Consider the following 23657-nt stretch of genomic DNA (forward strand, 5'->3'; position numbering starts at 1 on the left):
TCAGGTGTATGGAAGGAACAGGTAGAATTTACTGGTGAATGGTCACTTGGGGACTTTGGTAGTATCTCATTGTGCAGCCATCTGTGTTTTATGCTGGATATGAATACTTCTAAAGTTGAACTTTTACTCATTTTTTTATCAAGCATTGCAGTTGTTTTTATTAACTGTGCTAAGTTAACTTGCTGCAACATTTTGTTGAAGAGAGTTGAGTATTTTCCTGTGGCATTAACATTATAGCCTCTTAGTCAGATAGAGTTATTGCTGTGCTTTTTAAGGGAACATGTTACACAAAGTTCTGTAGATGAAAGTTGCAAAAGATGAAGGAGGAATATAGACTGACCCTATCCAGAGAAGGGTGTGGCCACCTAGGGTGAAGAGAGGACCCATTTGGGACTTTTATCATCAGTACTTTTGGATTTGGATGCATCAGTTGCATTAATGGTTATATTCTTTAGTGGAAGAAAAGATCCCCACCACATCTTAGTCCAGATCTGTTATCAGTGAAAATATACTAGTTGTCTGATGTGAAGATTGGGGGCAAGTGTTGTTTTTCTTCTAGGTTTCAGTGATAGATACTTTTGTTTTTTTGTCTTTGGCTACTAACCAACCCCCCGAGTCTGTTCACTTACAGATTTACTGCATTAATTTAGACACACAATTTTAAGGCCTTTGTTTCTATAGTGTTTATATTAGCAGTAGCAGGTTGTATGCAAAGTTGAGGTGGGACTGTATTAGTTTGGAAATCTACAGATTGAGCTAATTTTAGATGCAGGTAGAAGAGTTTAGCAAGAAGATTCCCTAACTTTAGTCAGATATCTTGATGACTTTTTAATAGGAATGATTATCAAAGTAAGATAGATAAGTTATGTAGCAGGAAAGTTTGTATAAGAAACAATCTACAATGAAGTTATTCAATTGTTGATGATATTCTTGAGCAGGAGGTGAACTTTTATTTGGGAGACTTGGGAGCCGGGTTGAATTGTTGCCTTTTAGCTGTGTGCAGTGCAGTGGTATAGTATGTGTAATGTTAGAACAGCTACAGAGAAGTGCAAGTGTTATGAAGACGTTTAATAATTTAGACTCTGGCAGAGGTAAGATGACACTGTTTTGAGCAGAAAATGCAATGAGAGAACTTTTCAAGGCAAAGAGTTGTAGTCTTTAAGACAGGAAAAGGGGAGCAAGGTAAGTCAATCGGAATAGTGGTAGTAAACAATTAATAGTGCTAAAAAGGAAGCCAAGCATTTAATTTAATGTTGGTGAGAAAGGAAACCAAGTCTATGATTTAATGTGGGTGACAAGACTGACGCATGCTTCCTATGTAAACGATCTGGAGAATATGAAGAGTGACTGCTGTAAGTACTGCTGGCTAATAAGGAGAAATAATACAATGTGTGGGCAGGGAAGACTGACTGCTGCTTTTGATTATGTGGGGAAGGTTGAGCTAGGTTTAGTATGAGGTTAGAGTTAAATACAATGTTTTAATGGATCAGTCAATATGTCAGCCATACAGTCAGCATGTGGGATAGTAGAGGTGGAAATTAAGATGTTTGGAATATAAAGTATGCTGTCTTGGAAGTGAGCAAATCAGAACCTGTTAGTGGTGGAGAAAAGTAGCTCAGTTTAATTGCCATCTAGACTATCAGAAGAAGGAAAAGATGAGATATAAAGCTCTGTGTATCTGACAACTATGATGTAAGAAGCAGAGAATGAAAACAGTTGACGTACATCATAAGAGTCTAAGTTATATGAGATCAGTCTGTCTCTAACCTAAACTAAAGACAGATAATAGTACGTTAGTAAGTTGAATGTTTAAGCCGAAAATATATGAATAGTGTATCCACCTTGTCTGTTGGAAAGGTGTAAACAATGGATTGGTAGGTAGTAAAATTGACATAATACCTACACTGCTTTAAGAATGTAAAATATTGAACAAAACATATAGGACTAGTATGTCTGCCACGTAGATTGAAAAGGTGACAGTAGTGAGAAGTGCAGTCTAATTACCCTTTGGTGTGCAGACTAGAACTAAGGCTGAAATATTAAAATAGCTATGTTTTTATTGAGGTCTAGGCTGATGGAGTGGAAGAGCTGGTTGAGATCTCATGTCATCCAGAGAGAGGAATGAGAAGGAATGAATGGGTAGGAAGTTACGTTACCAGGTTTGAATAGTTTGGTGAAGAAGATAAATACCATCATCAGTCTACAGGCCACCTAAACTGAACAGACAAGTTATGTTAGTAGGAAGGAATGGGTTGGTAAAGAAGATAAATAGCCACATTATATCTGCCACATAGACTGAATAAGTCTAAGTAGTTTGTGGTTGGAAATGACTATGAAAACAAGAGAGCTGTATAGGTGTACAGTATTTATAACCTAGGATGAGAAGAATGGAAGGTGTTGCTGCAGCAAGAGCAAAATCAGTGGGACAAGAAGATCCAATCAGATGTCTAAATGTGAAGGGGAGAGGTCATGAGTTTGACAGTGGCATGCTGCACTGAGACTGCATAAAGGCTTAACTATTTGTTGTGTGGTTAAAGTGTCAATATATAGGCTCAGCGAGACTCGGGTAAAGATTTATGTAGTAACTGCTGCTAAGGCACCAGTATATAAGGAATAAAGGGAGGGAAAGGGAATAAAGAAACTGAATGGTCTTACTGGGAGACAAGTATGCAACATATACAGGTATTTATATAATATAAATTGTGTATGGAAGCATGGTGTGTTAACAGAATGTATGTTAATGAAGAAGAATAAAAGGAAGAAGGAGATTTGTGTGTACTTTTGAGCAAATGTTGGGGAGGAACTTTTTATTATTAAAGGATAGAAAAGGGTGTTTTTTGATTGAGTGATGATTTTGAGATTTGTGGATGTGGTTAGATAATTATGCATTTGATAATATGGATGTGTGTGGGAATGGAAGTAGGGTAAGCAGGGTCAGAATGGTTGAAGGGCATCTGAGGTGGGCACTGCTAATTACCCACTGAGTTTGGCAGTGGCATTTGATTCTGCTTTCTCAGTTAGAATTAAAGAAAAACACTTCACTAAATTACAAGTGTGCATGTAACACGACTGAATACTTAACGGAGGCAAGCAATTAAGTCAGGAAAATGAGTTCAAAAGATAGAATTAATTATAGCAGAAAGCATTAAGCACACTCCTCCTGATTAGATAAGAACAGCAATCCTTCTTAATGGTTTGCACTACAATCCCTGTTCATGTATTAACATTAAAAACCTTGTAGGCAATTCTTCCTACTGGGGTAGCACATTTGATTCCAGTAGCAACTGAGCAATTTCATATCAGTAAGCATTAGAGCAAGACATGTATAAGTTCATAGGCTCACTGCAGATTACTAGGCTAATGGCATAAGAGCCCTTACAAGCCTAACTAATATAACTTATGGCCTCCTAGGGGCAAGAAGATAGAATGGATTTATGACTATACCTTGAATATCTTACAGATTACCCCTGTTCATAAGGGACATAGGCACTACCCCAGGTGTGAATTTGCAATTCACCATCCATTCATCCAAATTGTGTTTCAAGATGGCCGGGGAAAGGCTCTGCTTAATGTGAGTAGGATACCTGTTCCAAAGAAGGGGCACTGTCTCAGACACATATCTGTCTCTCCAGCATGTTTTGTTTGAGTCACTAAATTTAGATCCCTAGATCAGGTGACCCTCATACTGTTTGACTTGCATATATGTAGATGCTCCATCAGGGCTGGATTTGTGAGTGCCTTGTAGGTCAGGCATCGGTCATCCCTTAATAGTAGGTAGGAGACAGAGTAAAGAGATACAGCTCTAAGTCTATCCACATAAGACATGTTGTTTACTTCCACCCTGTATTTTCTTTATTAGGAACCTCTGAGGTTGCTTCAGCTGCTGTAATTGCGCAGTCAAGTAGATGTCAAATGGGACATTGTATTCGATTATTGATCTAATGAGGGGCAAGTACAATGGAACTACAATTTCCTTGGATCAGGATGCCATACGTTTACTTATAAGTTATGCAACATAGGATGACTTCCTCACCACTGTGGACACATGGCAGTCAAAGTTCAGGCTACTGTCTATTTGTGTAGCTAGATCTCTCACCTCTGAGTCTACTTTTATGGGTGTGCTATTGATGTAATTTGCAGGGGTATTGAACTTCCCAAAAGACTTTACCAGAATTAATGTGCAAATTATTGTATTATTGTATTATAATATTATTATTACTATTATTATCATTATATTATTGTATTGATTATACAAAATATTTGGTAAAGATTGAGTTTACCACAATGAAAGGGTGCATGTTATGCACTTGAATCCTGCTAAAGCAATTGACATGCCTTATGCTTTATACATATAATAAAATACTACATTGCACTTCGATAGCAAACATAAAATTGCATCGTAGGGGAGTTACGAAGCTCACCTCAGTATCATTTCAGAAAGATCTCACCAAACAGACTTTTATAGTAACTCAGTTAACATAAAGCTGTCAGTAGGCAGTCAGTAAAAAAGCAACAAAAGTACAAGGGCAAAAGGCAACAACACTTTAAAACAAAACCCTAAGCAGTAGTTTGTTCTACAGAGAGTACAAATAAACGTAACATACACAGAAACTCTCTGGGTGAGACTTAAACAAATGCAATGGAAAAAGAAGTTATGTACCTACCATAACATTCCATGTTAGTTGTCTTCATCTCGCCTTCTTTCTTGCTGGTTGGGATCGGAGCCGATCCTCGGCTCTGACTCGGCCATCTTCTATAGCTCGAGAGCTGTTTACTGGCTCGAGGCTACCCCTTATCCCATTATGCCTAGCACTAGCTACCCAGATCTCGTTTGTAATAGCTAACCCCAGACATAGCCAGAGAATCAACCTGTCCAAACAAGCAGGTTGAGTAAACCTGTCATACTCTCTCAGTCAGTAGAGGAAACAAACCAGAGAACACTCAGCCAGTGAAACCAAAACTCCTCTCGATTCAATAGGACAGGGGGACGGAGGGTGGGACGCAAGAAAGAAGGCGAGATGAAGACAACTAACATGGAATGTTATGGTAGGTGCATAACTTCTTTATGTTAAGTTGTCTATCTCGCCTTCGTTCTTGCTGGTTGGGACAGCGTCCCTAGCACCTACAATCCTGGGTGGCTCATTGGAACAGACTCTTCAGAACAGTGGAACCAAAGTCAGCTCTGCTCCTGGACACCATATCTAGCTTGTAATGAGAAATAAAGGTATGAGGATTTGCCCACGTAGCAGCCGCACAGATAGAATCCATGGGCAACCTAGATTGGAAGGCTACAGAGGTGGCCAAAGCCCTAGTAGAATGACCTTTTGGTTTGATAGGCAACTCTTTGTTTCTCAATTGATAAATGAAAGTAATAATGTGAGACAACCACCTAGATAAGGTCACTTTGGAAACTGGGAGACCTTGTTTGCCTAGAGTGTAGGAAAGGAATAGTTGGTCCGACTTCCTTATATCCTTAGTCCTATGCAAGTAAAAATGCAATTGCCTATGAACGTCCAATTGGTGTAATTTGTATTCTGCCTTATTGGAGTGGTTAGGGAAAAACACAGGATGGTCTATAGATTGGTTTAAATTGTTTTCTGAGCAGACTTAAAGAAGGAACGAGGATTAGTCCTCAGAGCAACCCTGTCCTTATGAAAAACCAAGTATGGAGGATGAACACATAGTGCCTGAAGTTCAGAGACGCGACTAGCTGAAGTAATAGCTACCAGAAAAAGTGTTTTCCAAGATAGAAACTTAATGGAGCAGGATGCTGCAGGTTCAAAGGGGGGCATAATTAAGGAGGTTAGTACCAAATTAAGGTACCAAGGAGGAGGGGGATCTTTCACTGGAGGTCTAAGGAGAGTAGTCCCTTTTAAAAAGGCTTTACAGAGCTTATGAGACATAATGTTTGAATTAGACAACCCAACATGAAAGTTTGAAATAGCTGCCAATTGAACCCTGATTGTACCAGAAGCGGACCCAGAATAAAAAAGTTGTGCTAGGAACTCCATAATTTCATGGACTGGGGCTGAAAAAGGATCTACGTTCCTAGCTTCTGCCCAACAAGAAAAATATTTCCAGTTGCTAGCATAAGTCTTTCTAGTTGTGGACTTGTTAGAGGAGACAATAATCTCACGCACGGCCTGGGAAATGCTGGGAAGCCTGGCTAAGGTTGGAAGTGGAGCAACCAAGCTGTGAGCTGGAGTGTTTGGAGGGATTGGTGCAGCCCACCTGATTGATGAATCAGTAGGTCTGGAATCGGATCCAGAGTCCAGGGCTGATCGAGAAGATAATGGTGCAGGAATGGAAACCATATCTGTCAAGGCCAGTAGGGGGCAATGAGGATAATTTTGCAACCCAACAATATCACTTTCTGTATGAGTTTCGGCATCAGGGGAAATGGAGGGAAGGCATAAAGAAGTCTCTGATGCCAATCGTGGACTAGAGCATCTCTGGGTGTGTGACCTGGAAGTGGAAGAAGGGAGAAGTAGTTGATGCATTTGCTGTTGAAGGGGTTGGCAAAAAGATTGCAGCAAGGCTGTCCCCATTTGTGGAAGATCAGATCTGCAACTACCTGATTCAGAGACCACTCATGAGGCATGAGAATAGCTCTGCTGAGCCTGTCCGCTATGACTTTGGACCTCCCAGGGATGTGCGTCGCAATCAGAAATCGTTGGGAAGAAATCGACCACTTCCAGATTCTGATTGCTTCTCAACATAGGGGGTAGGACTTGGTTCTGCCCTGCTTGTTGATGTACCACACCACTGACATGTTGTCCGTTTGAATTGCAAAGGTCCCAGAAAGGAGAGAGTCTTGAAGAGCTTGCAACGCTAGGAGCACGGCTCTCATTTCTAGGACATTTATATGCAGGTGGTACTTGTGAGGCTGCCAAGTGCCTTGGACTGTCCTGCCCTGATAATGCCCCCCACCCTATCAGGGAGGCGTCTGTGGTCACTATGGCTACCGGAGGGGGCTGAATGAAGGGTCTGCCCTGAGTCACTAGTAGGGAGACCATCCACCAGGAAAGGTGCCTTTTGCATGCTTCTTTTATCATGATCGTGTGAGACATGGGCAGCTGTTGGAAAGACCACTGTGTGAACAGAAGCCACTGAAAGATCCTCATGTGAAAGTGGGCCAGTGGGATTAGAAGAATGGCTGCTGCCATGGAACCCAGAGTTTGAAAGACGAACCTGACTTGGATTCTTTTGCTCTGCATCAGGATTTGTACTTGCTGACAATTGTAAACACCCTTTCTGGCGGTAGCCTTGTGGACATCTTCCTTGTGTCTAAGTCTGCACCTATGTAGGTGATAGACTGACAGGGCAACAAAGCAGATTTTTCAAAGTTTATTGTAATGCCTAACTGGGAGCAGATTGTGATTGTGTAGTCCCTGGCTTGAAGAAGTTGATGCCTGGTAGTAGCAGTGAGGAGCCAGTCATTTAGATATGGAAACACCTGGAATCCTCAACGTCTCAGGTGAGCCGTGACTACTGCCATACATTTGGTGAACACCCTGGGGGCTGTGGTGAGACCAAAGGGCAGATCTCTGAACTGGTAATGACTGGCTCCCAGCCGGAAGCGAAGGAATCTCCTGGAGCGCCTGTCCATTTTGATGTGGTAGTACGCATCCTGAAGATCTATGGAGCACATCCAATTGTCCTGACCCAGAAAGGGTAGAATGGACTGTAGCATGACCATCCAAAACTTTGTTCTTTGAACAGACTTGTTTAGTCTGCTGAGATCCAGAATTGGTCTCCAGTCCCCTATTTTTTTTTGGTACCAAAAAGAACCTTGAGTAACTTCCGGATCCATGTTGGTCTGCTGGGACTTCCTGGATGACTCTTTTTTTCTAGCAGTCTTGAAACTTCTATGACTGCTTGGTCCCTCAGATTGGGTGGAACATCTGGGAGGGATTTGCTCGATGGTAAGGGGGGTTGAGAGAAGGGAATTTTGTAACCTCCGGATATGATTGACCGTACCCATCTGTCTTGTGATAAATTTAGCCAGGCTTTTGGGTACAGTGAAAGTCTTCCCCCGACTGCCTCCAGAGGTGGGCAGCCAGGCAACCCTTCAGGGATGCTGAAAAGGCTTCTCAGAGAAAGATTCTCTGTTGCCCTGGTTCTGCGGACCCCCTCTGCCATGAGGGTGGCGTCTATTGTTATTTCCCCCTCTGCCCCTGGAGGAAAAATCACTACGTGTGTCAGGCGAGGCTCCCTGGGATTTTCAGAACCACATTTTACCACTCTTCTGACCCTTGGGGTATGGTCTGGAAGGAGTGGAAAAATGGACTCCCATGGCAGAGAGAGTCTTGCCTTCTTGCTCACACCTAGTCAAAGTGTCTTTCACCTGTGGTCTAAAAAGAAAGGAACTATCAAAGGGGGTGTTGGTGAATGATGCTCTAAAGGGTTCCGCAAAGTTCCACAGCCGCATCCATGCATGTCTCCTAAGGGCCATGCCTGTGCCTGTGGCTCTACTCGCCCCATCAGCTGCATAAGAGATGAGCCTCATGGAAGAGTTGACTACAGAATTAAGGGTCGCCAGCTGGGAAGCCACTTTAGCTTGAGCCCACTCAGCTAATGGATCTTGAAATATCTCTGAGCTCTTTAAGGAGATCCCTCTGAAGCCGGGTAAAATGGCATAAGTAGTTCAGTGACCTCATAGAAAATGTCGCTGAAGCAAACATTCACTTCCCATATCTGTCCATGGTCCTAGACTACTTGTTAGGAGGATGGACAGACGAAGCGGTTTCAGCTAACTCTTTTTTGGTGGCTGCTGCTACCACAATGACATCAACAGGAACACCTTTGGTAAGGAACTGCTTATCATGGGGTGCTGTGATGAACTTGCCAGGTCTCCTCGGAGTTGGTTGCACTATATCCGGGGCTGAGCAAGGCATTCGAGCCACCATGGACATAAGTGGATCGAAAAGTGGAGAAATCCAGGAGGTGGAAGGTCGGGAACCGAACGCATCCAGGAATACAGACTCATCCTCGGTAGGGGCTAGGGGATTCCAGTTCCCCCTCTACTTAAGCATTTCGAGGATGTCTGAAAAAGAGACATCTTCAGAGGGGGATCTCAGGTACCCTTCCGAATCATCTATGTCTGTATCCGAAGTGACAGACTCAGGGGATTCAATGTGCTTCCTCTTGCACTTCTTCTTATGAGGGGGCACCTCTGAATGTTCAGGGGAAGCCTCAGAAGAAGAGGAAACACCCAATGGGGTGCCCTGGAGTGCCGGTTCCCCATGCTTGGAGTCTGGAATAGGAGCAGAGATTGACACAGGCACTATAGGGGATGGAGCCAGTGGGGCCGATAGTGGAGCTGACTCAGCGGCCAGCACACTCCTCATGACATCAAAGGCGTCCCTGCCATGATGCAGAGAAGGCTCCAGTTCCGAGGAAATCGGAATCCTTCTCCGCACTGAGGGAGATGGCTCTGAGGCCGATGTAGGAGCCAAGCTCACCTGCGCCGAAGCTCCGAGAGGGATAACGGGGTCAGACAACTGTCCAATGCAACTCACCCCTTCAAAGCCAACACGAGAGGCCCGGCATCCAGATCCCTTGATGGACAGCACCATCGAGGGAATCACAGCCGACGACGGAACTGAAGGAGATAAAGTTATCAGTGCCGATGGTTCCACTACTCGAATCCCAATGAACTCTGGCTCCGAGCTTAATGGATTCAGAGGAGGAACATTGATAGAAGTGGACAGAGCAGACACCTGTTGAGGAGGGCTGGACAACATTTTGGCAAGTGCCTGCGACTTTAGCAACCTACTGACCACTCTCTCCACATTGTGATCCGAGAGCCTAGAGGATGGAGAGGAGTGAGAAGATCTGTGACTGCGCTCGCTTTGCAACAGGGGAGACTGGGGAGCCAAATATATTGATTCCAGGGGACCTCAGCCTCTTGTGGCTCCATGAAGGCTCCGAAGTTTCTGATAGAGCCGATGGGGAGGTAGTCTTATCGGTTCCAGCTGGAACCGAAGTAGCAGGTAAAGACTGAACCAAAGACGGCTCTGAACTTGGAGCCAATGATTTGGTAGATTTAGGGGACTTCACAGGCTGAGTCTTGGCCGGTAAATCCTGGGGCTTTAAAAGGCTCCTAAGAATAAGCTTATTGTTACACTCCTGCAGAACTCTTGGACTAAATGCATGGCAGATAGAACAAGAGTCCTGCAGGTGCACAGCACCTAAACAATAGACGCTAGAAGTGTGCCCATCTATCAGTGACATTTTCTGACAGCATGAGTCACACTTCTTGAACCCAGACACCTTGGATTCTTTGGACATCCTGTAACAGAAAAATACAACAATAGCTACCAAACAAAATTTAATTAAAGAGAAAAACACAGTACAGTACAGACTAAAGCTAAAGTTTTTTTTTTTTTTTTTTAAATAGGAAAGTCTCTAACTCAAAATGGCTAGCCTATAAAAAAGATGCAAGGAAAGCCTCTAACTTAAACAGCTAACCTGACAGGAATAAGGAGAAAAGGGGGGGGGAGAACTTTCTAAATTAAATGAGTTCTAAGAGGACGGGAAGGAATCTACAAATACACTCTTACCAACACAACAAATATATGACTAACAAACTAACAAACACCCTAGGAAAAGGACTATTTCTAGTAAAGAAGTTCTATAAAGAAACTTTATATAAGCCTGAGCCAGAAAAACTACACCTCGCAGCTGAAGCGGCAAATGAGATCTGGGTAGCTAGCGCTAGGCATCATGGGATAAGGGGTAGCCTCGAGCCAGAAAACAGTTCTCGAGCTATAGAAGATGGCTGGCTCCGATCCCAACCAGCAAGAACGAAGGCGAGATAGACAACATAACATTCAGTGTTCTACCTCAATTAACAGAAACACGGTGGAACACAGTTGTAATGTAATGCCTTTTATTGGACCAACATAGGTTTGCAATTACTTCAGCTTTCAAGCTGGCATGAGCCCTTCAGTGCACTGAAAACTGATGTAGTTGAATTCAGCACATGTGTATTCCATTAGGTCATACAGAGCTATGTCTTTTCCATGGTCAGAATAAAAGCTATACTGAGAGGAAGATATTTTAATATAATGATAAACTGAAGGGAATTTGTTGATAATTATTACGTTCAGTTTTTATTGCTGACTTCCACAGCTGCAGGACATGTTTTACAACTATATGTAGGTTTATCAGGCAAGCAATGGGGGAGTAAGGAAAGAGCAGAGATTTGTAACAAATGTAATAATAGGAAATTGGTAGCTCATCAGCATGGTGTAGGTTTTGTCAAATGATTCTGATGACAGTTTAAAGAGTTGGGAGGATGCAGTTTGTGGTGCAGAAGTAAATGGCTGGCCACAGCAATGGATATGTAAGTATTCCATTGTCAACCTGAACATCAATTTATATTGGGAATCTGGGATGTTTTTGTCTGACAGGGTATAAAAATGATGTACTCCTGACTAGAACTGTTTTAAATGTTTTTCTATAGTTGCTTTGCAGAGTTGTACACTAATGTTTTGCATTTGGTGCTATGGTCTTGGTATGATGCCTGCCTTCTATAAGGAGGTTGCTATAGGCTCTCTGTACCGTAATCTCCAATATCATCTAAGGTAAGGACATGGAGTGAATCCAGCTCTGTTTTATATGTTGAAAACTGACAAAAGGACAGACTTAAACTGTTCAACTATAGAGAGTAAAGGAAGGTCAGAGAAGTGCAGTTAGAACTGCTGACTATGAAGCTTAATATACTCCCATTAAATTGTTTACCATTAGCCACAAGATATTGCCTTGTTGAATTCCACCATAATCAATTACACAAGGTGATGCTTTTGTGTGATTGAAAAGTTATTTTCTTGCTTCTTTTGTGCTGGTGCAAGGAAGCTTTTTAATCAAATGTTTGTTTTACATGTTTTCTAATGCCATTTTATTTTATTTATTTTATATATGATAGATATAGATATAGATAAATAGACACACACACACACACACACACACACACATATATATATATATATATATATATATATATACACACACACACACATATATATATATATATATATATATATATATATATATATATGTGTGTGTGTGTCTGTGTGTCTGTGTGTTTTCTGCTTTACTTTCATATCTGTGCAGCTGTGGAGTAAGTTTATATAAGTAAGGGGGATGTTTGATGTCAAAACTACCACATAACTACTACATGGGAATAAATAAGTGGTTTGTGATCAGTTGCACACTTAAAATAATCTAACATTTGCTGGAATTGCATATGAATAATGCACACCATAAAAGCTTCATAAAATCTTAATAACTTCAGCAGTACTGGACAGATTAAATAATTGACAGGATAAGGATAGTGCCATATGTCTATTATATGGCATTATAGCCTTTGTGAGGATGGTGGACATGTCTGCTATATGGCATGATAGCTTTACCAAGAAGGGTGGTACATAGGTTTCATAGGTAGGTACTAGGTTATTAGCTCTAGGGCCTATATAAGCCTAGCTAAAAAGGTACCTTGACTTTCGCTACCCAAGAAAATTATTTTACTGTGCCCCTGTTGAGCAGAGCCACAGAGGTGATCCCCAGGGTGAATTTCCTATTTTCCATCCAATCATCAAGATTTTTCTTGAAAAGTGCTAATGAGGAGCTTTGCTTGATATAGATAGGTAGTTTGTTCCAGAGTATGGGAAGTCTCCGGGACAGGAACCTATCCCTCCAGCATGTTCTGTTTATTGTGGTGACAAGGTTTAGGTTCCTAGAGCATGTAACTCAGAGGGGTTGGGATTTCTTTAAGTGGAGCATGTCAAACAGCTCTGGGTTTGACATAGCTTTGTATGTTAGGCAGAGATTGCCTCTGAGAATGGCGATATGCGACGGAGTAATGATGGAGTTTTTTGAGACGGTTTGCATAGGGCATCTGTTTGAGGCTGGTAATCCTCTCTGTGAGGTATTTCTGCGGCCTTTCCAGTTGTTGTGGATACCTTGTGAGGTACATAACAAAAGGGGCATTGTACTCTATAATGGGTCTAATGAGTGACGAGTAGAGGGGAACAACGACCTCTTTTTTCCTGGATGAGAAACCTTTTGTGATGAGGTGCGCCACGTAGAAGGATTTCCTGACTACTGTGGCAATGTGATTATCAAAGGAGAGACTACTGTCCACCTGTGTCCCAAGGTCTCTTATGACACTTTCAGTGTTGAGTAGACTACCACCTATGTAGTAGCACATGGGTACAGAGTTTTTACCAAAGGAGATGACAATGCACTTTTTGGCATTGAGCTTGAGGCCATGGCTTTGACACCAGGCATCTGTCTCAGTGAGGACCTTTTGTAGGATGTCCACATCATTAGGAGTTTTGATTATGGCTCCTAGTTTGCAGTCATCTGTGACCTTCATTAGCCAAAGACATTCTGTGTTAGCCTGTACTTCAGAAAAGTAGATACCAAACAGGAGAGGACCCAGGACTGAACCCTGTGGTACTCCACTTGTCACTGGTCTGAAGTCACATTTGGAGTCTGCTACTTGCACAGTGTGGTTTCTGTCAGTGAGCCAGCAGCAACCCATCTTGCAACATAGGGATTTATACCTAGTTTAGTGAGTTTATCTATAATTCCAGAGTGGGGGATGGTGTCAAAAGCCTTGGCAAAATCTAGATAGGCTGTGTGAACCACCTTACCCCAGTCTACGGCATTGGTGACTGCTTCAAAGAAGTCTATCAGGTTTAGGAGACAGGATCTGCATTTTGCAAACCTGAACTGGGTGGGGTCCATAGTTTGGAGATTACCAATGTCTTTGTTTATAGGTTCCATGATGATGCATTCCATGGCCTTGCAGACCAGGCTTGTTAGGCTAATGGGGCGGTAGTTCCCGAGGTCCGTGGTGGCTCCCCCTTTATGGAGTGGGATAACCGCCACTGTGCACCATTCAGTGGGCACAAAGTCTGAGGTGAGGCTATGATTGAACATGGTCCTTAGGTGGGGTACCATTTCATTCTGTAGTTCATGTAGAACGCAGCCTGGGATGTTGTCAGGTCCCATGGATGCTGTGATCTTGGCTTTGGAGAGTGTGGCTTTTACCTCAGCAGCCATAATTACAAGAACTTTGCATTCTTCCAGTATAGCGATGGGCCCTTTAGGGGGTGAGAGAGGGGTAAAGTTAGCACTGAACCTATCTGCCAGGATGTTGGTAATATCACTTGGATGTGTATATTTAGTGCCATTGTGCTGTAACTCAGAGCAGATCTGAGTGTTGCCATTGAGATTATTGACATAGCTATAGAATGCTTTGTGGTTGCCTTTAGAATCAGTGGCAATTTTATTTTCGCAACTAGCTTTGGAGGATTTTATGAGGGATCTCAGCTTTTTACTGAGGCTGACCAGGGAGTTCCTCAAATCATGGGATTTTACTCTTTTTTTCCAACAGTTTCTTTCTTCTGTTGTAGAGTTTTTTTATGACAGGGGACCACCAGATTGACTTCCTTTTTTTGGAGGTAACATCTTGGTTCTGTTAGGGATAGCACAGTCAATGCACTCGTGTAAGTGCTTATAAAGTGCAATAAAGTGCATTTGTGTAAGATTCAGCAGTTGTACCTTATTGTCCATCTGCATGGCTGTCGTGAAGTTTGCCACGTCTGTCTTAAGAAGTGTGAAGTTGGCTTTGGAGAAATTTTTTACGGTGGCTTTCCTAATGGGGGGTGGGGGCAGGATGTGGATGTCTAGGGTGATTAGCTTGTGGACGGATCTGAACAATGAGGAATTGACCTCTGGTGTGGAACACCGGTCACCCATGTTGGTAATGAACAGATCTAGGATATTGCTGCCCCTGGTGGGGGTGTGGATAAGTTGATCCAAGGCACTGAAATTTATGAATTCCAGAAAACATTGAGCAAAAGAGTTGGTACATGAGTAGTTTTTCCAGTTAATGGTGGGGTAGTTGAAATCGCCCATTATGAGGCTGTTGGGTTGTACCCTATTATTTTCCAGTGTATCAAGAAATGAGGAGTGGGGATCCTGGAGGATGGTGGGGGATCTGTAGCAAGTTACAATTTGGATTGCAGTCTTGCCCAGAGTTAGTTGCACTTGGATAATGTCAGATGCATTATGCTGAGCAACTAGCCTGGAGGTTTGGATTTCCTTAATGAATATGGACACACCTCCACCTTTAGTGTTTCGGTCCAGGTTAGGTGGCCTAAAGGTGTGGTATGAATTATAGCCTGGTAATGCAGGGGTGCTCTCTGGAGCCTTGAACCAGGTCTCTGTCACTGCACAGATGTCGATGTTCTCCATTTTAAGGAGTGCCTCAAGTGAATGCATTTTGAGGTTTAGACTTCTAGCATTAAGTAGCATTACCCTCAGATTTTGCTTGCTTGTACCTCTTATGGTGGTGAATTTGTCATTTGAACCTTGTCTAAAAAAGGCACTATAGGGGTGGCAAGAGCCTTATCCAGTATCCAAAATCCCAAGGGCGACAGGTTCAGGTCATTTCTGGCAAAGCATAGTGGTCTGTCGATCATGTCATCTCAGGCAGACAGATACTGGATCCCCTTAGAATGACAACAGAAGCTTAGCCAATTGTTGAAGTCAATCACTTTGTCCTTATACTGTGGTATCATTCTGGGTGATGGCAGGATGCTACTCAGGGCTAGGGTCATACATGCCTGGGATACAAGATCTGAGATCTCCTCCATGTCTCTTTTCATGTAGTCCAGGGAAGTATGTCTCAGGTCATTCCCAACAACATGGACAATGACAGAGTCATATTTGTACTTGTTTTGGAGTGACCTGAGTGCATGCATTATGTGGTGGATCCTGGTACCTGACAGACAGCTGACAGTAACTTTCTCCTTGTTTAGCCTGGTGAGTAGAACATCAGTGTGCCTGACTATAGAGTCACCTATGACTAGAGTGTTGGGTACATTGTTATGCCTTATGGGCTGTGGTTGACTGGCACACTGAGTTTGTGGGCTATGTGTCATTTGGGTTGTGTTGAGGGGGTGGAGGTTGCTTGTGTTTCTGCTTTGGAGGTCTCTGTTGCTTGAGCAGATTTTTATTGAGAGCCTCCATGAATGTAGGTGTGTGTTTTGTGTTTCTATGTGTCTGTTTTGGTGGTGTAGGTTTTAAGGGACTATGTGATGAGTGTGGTGTGGTGCAAGTGTTTACCTTCTCCTCTTGACTGTCTAGTCCAGTCTTGGGTAAAGAGAACTTTGATTCCAGTTTGGCTATATAAGTGCATCTCTCACAGGTTGTAGTGTTGGGCGGTAGGAGGGGAGGGTTGTCTGTGTACATAAGGCAACTGCTGCATTGCCCCAAGATGCCCAGATTCATCAGGTAGATGGGAAAACACTGTGAGCTGACCCTTAGACATGCTTGGATAGGTACTTATTTATTAAGTACTAAAAACTATTTTCCTCTAGACAAGTGAGGAAAGTTGAGTGCTGTAGTAATTTGTAGCTTATTTAGTGCTTATGAGTTCTGAACAAGGGCTGAGCTCAAAAAAACAGATTTGAGTGCTAAAACTAATAAACTGACTAGTTAAAAGGGAAAATTTAAAGAGTAAACTTTATGGAGCTGGGAATAGTTTAACCCTAGCTAAGCGGTGATACATAAAGTGTATTTTTTATATAACAGTAGCAAATAAGCAAACTGATTTAAGCAAATTAACCAATTAACCAATAAAAAGCTAAAACCTGAGCCCCATTCCAGCAGTCTTCAATCAGACAAGTTCTAACTACACACTCCTGCCACTGGGGTGCAGGGGAACCTTCTCCAAAAAAAGATGTTCTGGATTAGTGCTCAAGTTATAGAACCAAAGCTAGATTCAGCAGGTCTGAATTTAGGCTATGCTACAGCAAACAAGGCGTACTAATTTCAGAAAGAAGCAGTTCAAATAAACAGGCACAATAAGCCTTTAACCAGTAACTCCCAGCTCAGAAGGGCAGAATCTACCCTCTCCTCCCACGAGTGCAGACCACACCTTCTTAATGTAAAATAACTGGCCTGAAGCCCAAGTGCATAAACCAGAACTAATACACTTTTAGAATAACAGACACTAAGCCTTCAATCAGCAACTCCAAACTTAGAAGGATGTAAGCTATCTGTCCTGCCACAACAGTGCAGACCACAAACCTTCTTAATATAAAACAACTGGTCTGAAGCCCAAGTGTTTCAACCAAAGGCTTAGAATAACAGTTACAATTTAATCAGGCTACTAACAAGCAGTAATAAATGCAGCAGAATAAAAGCAATTAAGTACTTTTAAGAACAAACAGCAAAAGCAAAATAAAGTAATAAAGTGGGCAGAAACACAAATACAGTAAAAGCAGATGAATAAAGTGCAATTTTTTATATAACAATAGAAAACAAGCAAACTGATTTAAACAAATTACCCAATTAACCAGTAAAAAAGTTCAAAACTTAGCCCTGTTCTAGCAGTCTTCAATCAGACAAGTTCTAACTGCACACACCTGCCACTAGGGTGCAGGGGAACCTTCTCCAAAAGAGATGGCCTGGATTAGTGCTCAAGTTATACAAACAAAGCTAGATTCAGGATGTCTGAATCTAGTCTATGCTACAGCAAATAAGGCTCACCAATTTCAGAAAGAAACTGTTCAAATAAGCAGGCAAAATAAACCTTTAATCAGAAATTCCCAGCTCAGAAGGGCAGAATCTAGCCTCTCCTCCCACAAGAGTGCAGACCACAAACCTTCTTAATGAAATATAACTGGCCTGAATTCCAAGTGCTTTAACCAGAACTAATACACTTTTAGAATAACAGACACTGAGCCTTCAATCAGCAATTCCCAACTTAGAAGGATGTAAGCTACCTGTCCTGCCACAACAGTACAGACCACAAACCTTCTTAATGTAAAACAACTGGTCTAGAGCCCAAGTGCTTAAACCAAAAGTCTTAGAAAAACAGTTACAATTTAATCAGGCTACTACCAAGCAGTAATAAATGGAGCAGAATAAATACAATTGAGTACTTTTAAGAAAATGCAAAAGCAAAATAAAGTGCAATTTTTTTCATATTTGCATATGGCATGATGGCCTCTGTGAGGATGGTGGCACATGTCTGCTATATGGCATGATAGCCTCTGTCTGCTATATGGCATGATAAGATTTTTGAGGAGGATAGCACATGTATGCTATATGGCATGATAGCCTTATTGAGAAGGGTGGCCCATGTCTGCATATGGCATGAATACCTCTATGTGGGTGACCCTTGTCTGCTATATGGCACATCTGCCATGATAGCCTCAGTCAGGAGGGTGACGTGTGTCTGCTATGTAACATGATAGCCTCATTGAGAAAGGTGGTGCATATCTGCATATGGCATGACAGTTTCTATGAAATGGGTGGCGTGTCTGCTATATGGATAGATAGCCACTGTCAGGAGGGCGATGGCATGATAGCCTCACATAGAAAGATGGCATATGTCTGCATAAGGCATGATAGCCTCTGTCAGGAGGGTGGCACATGTCTGCTATATGGCATGATAGCCTCTGTCAGGAGGGCGGCACATGTCTGCTATATGGCATACTAGCTTCTGGCAGGAGGGTGATATGTATCTGCTATTTGGCATGACAGCCTGTATGAGGAGTGTAACATATGTCTACTATATGCCATGATAACCTCTGTGAGGAGGGTGACACATGTCTGCTCTATGCCGTGATAGCCTCTATGAGGAGGGTAACACATGTCTGTGTTATGGCATGATAGCCTCAGTGAGGAGGATAACATGTCTGCAATATGGCATGATAGCCTCTGTGAGGAGGAGGCACATATCTGTTATATGGCATGATAGCCTCTGTGAGGAGGGGGACCATGTCTGCTATATGGCATGATAGCTTCTGTGAGGAGGGGGCACATGGCTGCTATATGTCATGATGGGTTCTGTGAGGTGGGTAAACTTATTTGTTATATAGCATGATAGCCTCTGATACCTCATTTCTGACCCTCTCCTGACTGTGAGACTGCCTCAAACATACAGATAGCAGAAGCTAGAAACACAAAGAACAGAACAGAACAAAACAAGACTTTTAGAGTGAATATGACTCGTGGTACCACCCCCCCACACACACACACAAACGGATACACATACATTCTGGTCTTTTTATGAATTTTTCAGATTCTCAGCAAAGAAGTAATGTGCATGTCAGTTAGTTGATGAGATTCATTTGGAGCGTTCATGACAGTAGTAGGAAGCTGTACTTTGTCATTCAGAAGACATTAGCTGCCTGAAATGTAGCTATTTTTGATGTTTCTTCAATTATATGCTTTTTTGGTGGCACATATTTATCTAATGTCAGTAGTCTGACATTGTTGTAGCAGTACCATGGCACTGTTATCTGCTCTACTCCCTCTCTCTCTCTCTCTCTATATATATATATATATATATATATATAGAGAGAGAGAGAGAGAGAGAGCAATGTGCTTTTTCATTTCATGGAATATGTTAGGGCTTTTTTTGTCACATCAGGTGTGTTCAAAATGTTGCTGTAGTGTGTGCACAGAGGGTGTTGAGTATGCATATTCAGTTATGTGTGAATGTAGTTATAGGGTATATTTTACATTAAGTACTATGTTTGTAGTTGTGTGAAATGTGCTGTTTTGAGTGCTGTGTCATACTTACCAGTTTTGTATGGAAGTGTTGCCATACTGGTGGTCAGAGATTGAATGCTCAACTTTCAATTGCCTGAGATTCAACTAACTGACGATTGAAATTCCACCATAGGAAGTCGTCAGTGAGGTTTGCTGGCAGTGATGCATTTGGGGAAATTTTCCCCATTACTTGATATGGTGTGACCATGGAGTTGTTATATATACATTTGGTGGGATACAGGGGAAAACAAAGAAAGTTTTTTTGGGGCCAATTTTTCAGGGAATGGAGTTTAGGGATTCCAATCCTGGGCACATTTGCTTTCATCCACTCATAGTGAAGAGTATGTAAAGTTGTATGGTGAGCACATGTGTTTTATCAATACATACATAGGCTTTAGCATGGGTTCAAGTGATGCTTGGTACAGTATAACTGTTGCGATTGCTGTTCCATGGATTGAAGGAATATATTATTCTTTTTTCCCACTGTAGTGCAATCTTGGAGTTACTATACATAAAATATGCAGTTTATGGGGTTGCAAGAGGGCAGTCCTCCTTTGTAAAAACACTTTGATGCATTTGCTTCATTTTCTGTGTCATAACTTTTTTCTCCAGTTATCCATTTTCCTTCAACCTCTCAAAAACATGCTGTTTAATTTTCTTTCTAAATCCAACCTTGCCATATTGATTGCATTTTTGTTTTGCTGTTTTTGCTAGTGTCATAGCTGAAATGGTGTGTGAGATTATTTGTTCCCTGGTCTATAAATAAACAAACTGAAAATTGATAGTGACATTATTTGTATGCCTTCCAAGCTATTAATACCATTTATGCAGTGTCACCAGCATAATAGGTTACATATTCTTGAATACTGTCAGAAAATCAACAGGTTTCTAATGTAATCTTCTTATTAGGACAATGATTCATATTTATTTATTTATTTGCCATTTGTTGACCAGGTTAGTCCAACTGGGTAGATGCCCATTTTCCGTGGAGACTCAAGGAGAAAAGGTGCAAAAGACAGAACAGTAGCATAGTGGTTAGCATTGTCACCTCACAGCAAGAGGTTCTCCAGATCAATTCTCGGTTGGGGTTCCTTCTGTGCAGAGTCTGCATGTCCTCCCTGCATTCATATCAGTTTCCTCTCATGTTACAAAGACATGCATCTGGAGTGCTTCTCCCTGGGTCTCTGCTGAAAATTGGCTTGTTCCAAGTCGGACTTTCCTGTTAAACAAATAATTAATAAATGAAAATAAGTAATATGAAAATAGTAGCCTAAGTAAAATGATGCAAACAAACAATTTTCCAGTAATTAGTAACAGCTTCATCCTAAAACATAGTCACAGTGGAAGTATAAACTACAAGTGCAAACAATAATTACAATACAGTTTCTTCCAGTAGCTAGTCCAAAGTACAGTTACTAGCAATTATGAAGCAGGAGGTCGGTAAAAAAAGAAAAAGAAAAAAATGCAGCAGTTCAACATGATAAGATATTTTTAGTACAATAAATTTTAGAGTACAATGGAGGATGAGAGATGGAGTGAAACAGACTACTTGAAAGGAGAGGGTTAGGAACGAGGACAGGTAGATTAAGTTGGGTGAGTGCAAGTGCAGGTCCAAGAATTTAGTAGATAGTCTTTTAAACTTTTTTTGAAACTGTTTCAGTTAGAAATTGATCTTGAAACTAGTGGCAGTTTGTTCCATGCATTGGCTACTGAGTAATTATAGGGAAGTTTGCCAATGGATTTATTGGGTTTATAGATCTGGAGGAGGAGTTGGTCTGAGCTGCGGAGTGTACGGTTAGAAATGCAGAGAGTGATGTGAGTTGAGAGAGCAGGACAGGAGTGGGTTTTGGTTTAAGATGGAGTGAGTCAGGTGTAGTTGAGGCAGAAGGAGTTGATGGGGTAGTTCTAGTCACTGTAGTTTTTTTAGCAATAGGCAGATGTGTGAGCAGTAGGGTAAATTAGTGGTAAATCTAGCAATTTTATTGTTTGTATGTTCAAGTTTAGTCAAGAGATTTGTTTGAAGGTTTGCAAGGATTGGGGCAGCATATAGTAGGGTGGGTAGCAGATAGGCTTGTGCTAGTGAGAGTTTAGATTCATTTGTGAATAATTTTTTGTTTCTGTAAAGTAGGCCTAGATTTTAGGAGTCTTATTGATGCAGTTTTAGATGTGAAGATCAAATTTAAGTTGATCATCAATAATGACCCCTAGTAGTTTAGTGTGGGGTTCAACCTTGATAGATGTGTTATTAAGGTAGGAGGCAGAGAATGTAGATTTGAGGTGTTGGAGAGATTTAGGAAAAAAAGGAGGAGTTTAGTTTTATTAGGGTTGAGTAGGAGTTGGTTGGATATTAGCCATTTTTCAACAGATAGCAGAAAATCTTGGGTAAGGGAGAGTAGGTGGAGGAGATTGTAAGAGGTGGAAATTATTGTAGAGTTATCAGAGTATTGTATTAAAGATGAAAAAGCACAGGAGAGATAGAAGTTGTTAGTGAAAATGTTAAATAGTAGGGGTCCAAGGATGGAGTCTTGGGGATCCCTGGTTTGGACTGCAAGGAAAGGAAAAGATGCAGAGAGACATCTTACAGACTGAAGTCTGTTGGAGAGGTAGCTAGAGAACCAGGCAATAGCTGAGTTAGAGATATTAAGGCTAGATAGTTTGAACAGAAGTAGATTGTGGAAGACAGTCTCAAAGGCCTTAGAGAGGTCAAGGAATAGGCATGACACTAATTTATTGTTGTCTCGAGAGCTAGAGATAGTCTGTGTAAAAGATATTAGAGCTATGGTTTGGGTGAAAGCCGTGTTGTGTAGGGGTGAACAAGTTTTCCTGTAGTATATTAGCAAGGAGGTGTTTATGGGTGCATTTTTCAAGAATCTTTGATAAGGGAGATAGAATAGCAACAGGTCTGAAACTAGAAGGGTCAGTGAAGTTTCTTCCTTTATGGAGGGTACTAACAGAATTTTTTCCAGATATCCATTACTATGTTTTCTTGAATTGATCTATTGATTAGTATGGAGATGGTTTATGCCAGTTTAAGGAAACGAGGTGGTAAGTTATCAGCAGAAGGAGAGCATATTTTGAGTTTGCCAAGAATTGATCTGATATAAGCAGTGGAGACAGGCTTAAGGGAGAAGGAAGATGTGTGGAAGGAAGGGGGGATAAATAAAGAGGTAGATACTTGTGTCTTTTTTAGTTAATTTCTGAAGAGAGTCAATGAAGAAGGAGTTTAAAAGCATAGCGGTGTCCAAGGCAGAGCTATTAGGGGAGGGATTTGGTGTAGAAGGCTTACCTGGGTGTAACAGCTTGTTGACAGTATTCCAGAATTTTTTGGGAATAGAGTTGGGTTTTTCTTGTGGCTTATGATAAAAGTTTTTTTGTCATGGTTCACTTGTTTTTTTGTTAGATTATGTAGTTCTCTGTAACACTGGAGATTGGAGTGGATTTTGTTTTTTGCTATTTTTTCCAGGCGATATCCCATTTGTGCATGAGGGTGTGAGTTTCTTGAATTATCGAGGGAGCAAAGTTGGATTTAATTCTAATTTTCTTAATAGGGCAAGAGATTTTAGGGTGTTAAGAAAAATGCTATTGAATTTTAGAACAGCTTCTTCTAGCAAGAGATCATGGCGGAAGGACCAATTAATATAGGAGAGTATATATGATTAAAGGTGTCAGGGTTGAAATTAGAGAGTTTGTGGCAGGTTTTGTAATGTTGGGATTTGAGCAATTAGGGGGAGTGTCTTTGGATACAGGTAGGGAGGTGGTCACTTACGGAATTAGGAATTGTGGAGGGGTTGTGGTAGAGGTGGGGGTTGGAGATAAGGATCCAGTCCAGTTTAGTTCCAGTATCTGAAAGTTTTTTTAAGGTGAGTGGGAGTAGTAATTAGTTGGGAGAAACCATAAATGTTAATGCTGTCATTTGGACAGATAGATATGTTGACGTCAGCAAGTATAATAGTTTTGTAGGACATAGTTTGTGAGATCCAGGAGAGAAAGTGATCAAGGATAGGGATGTTTTTTTCTGGGGGTATATAGATTGTGGCATGGCAAAATTTTTGTGATTGTTCGTTTGCAGT

This window comes from Protopterus annectens, chromosome 5.part1, assembly GCF_019279795.1.
Source record: "Protopterus annectens isolate FY-2018-M chromosome 5.part1, PAN1.0, whole genome shotgun sequence".
In the NCBI taxonomy this organism is placed as follows: Eukaryota; Metazoa; Chordata; order Ceratodontiformes; family Protopteridae; genus Protopterus; species Protopterus annectens.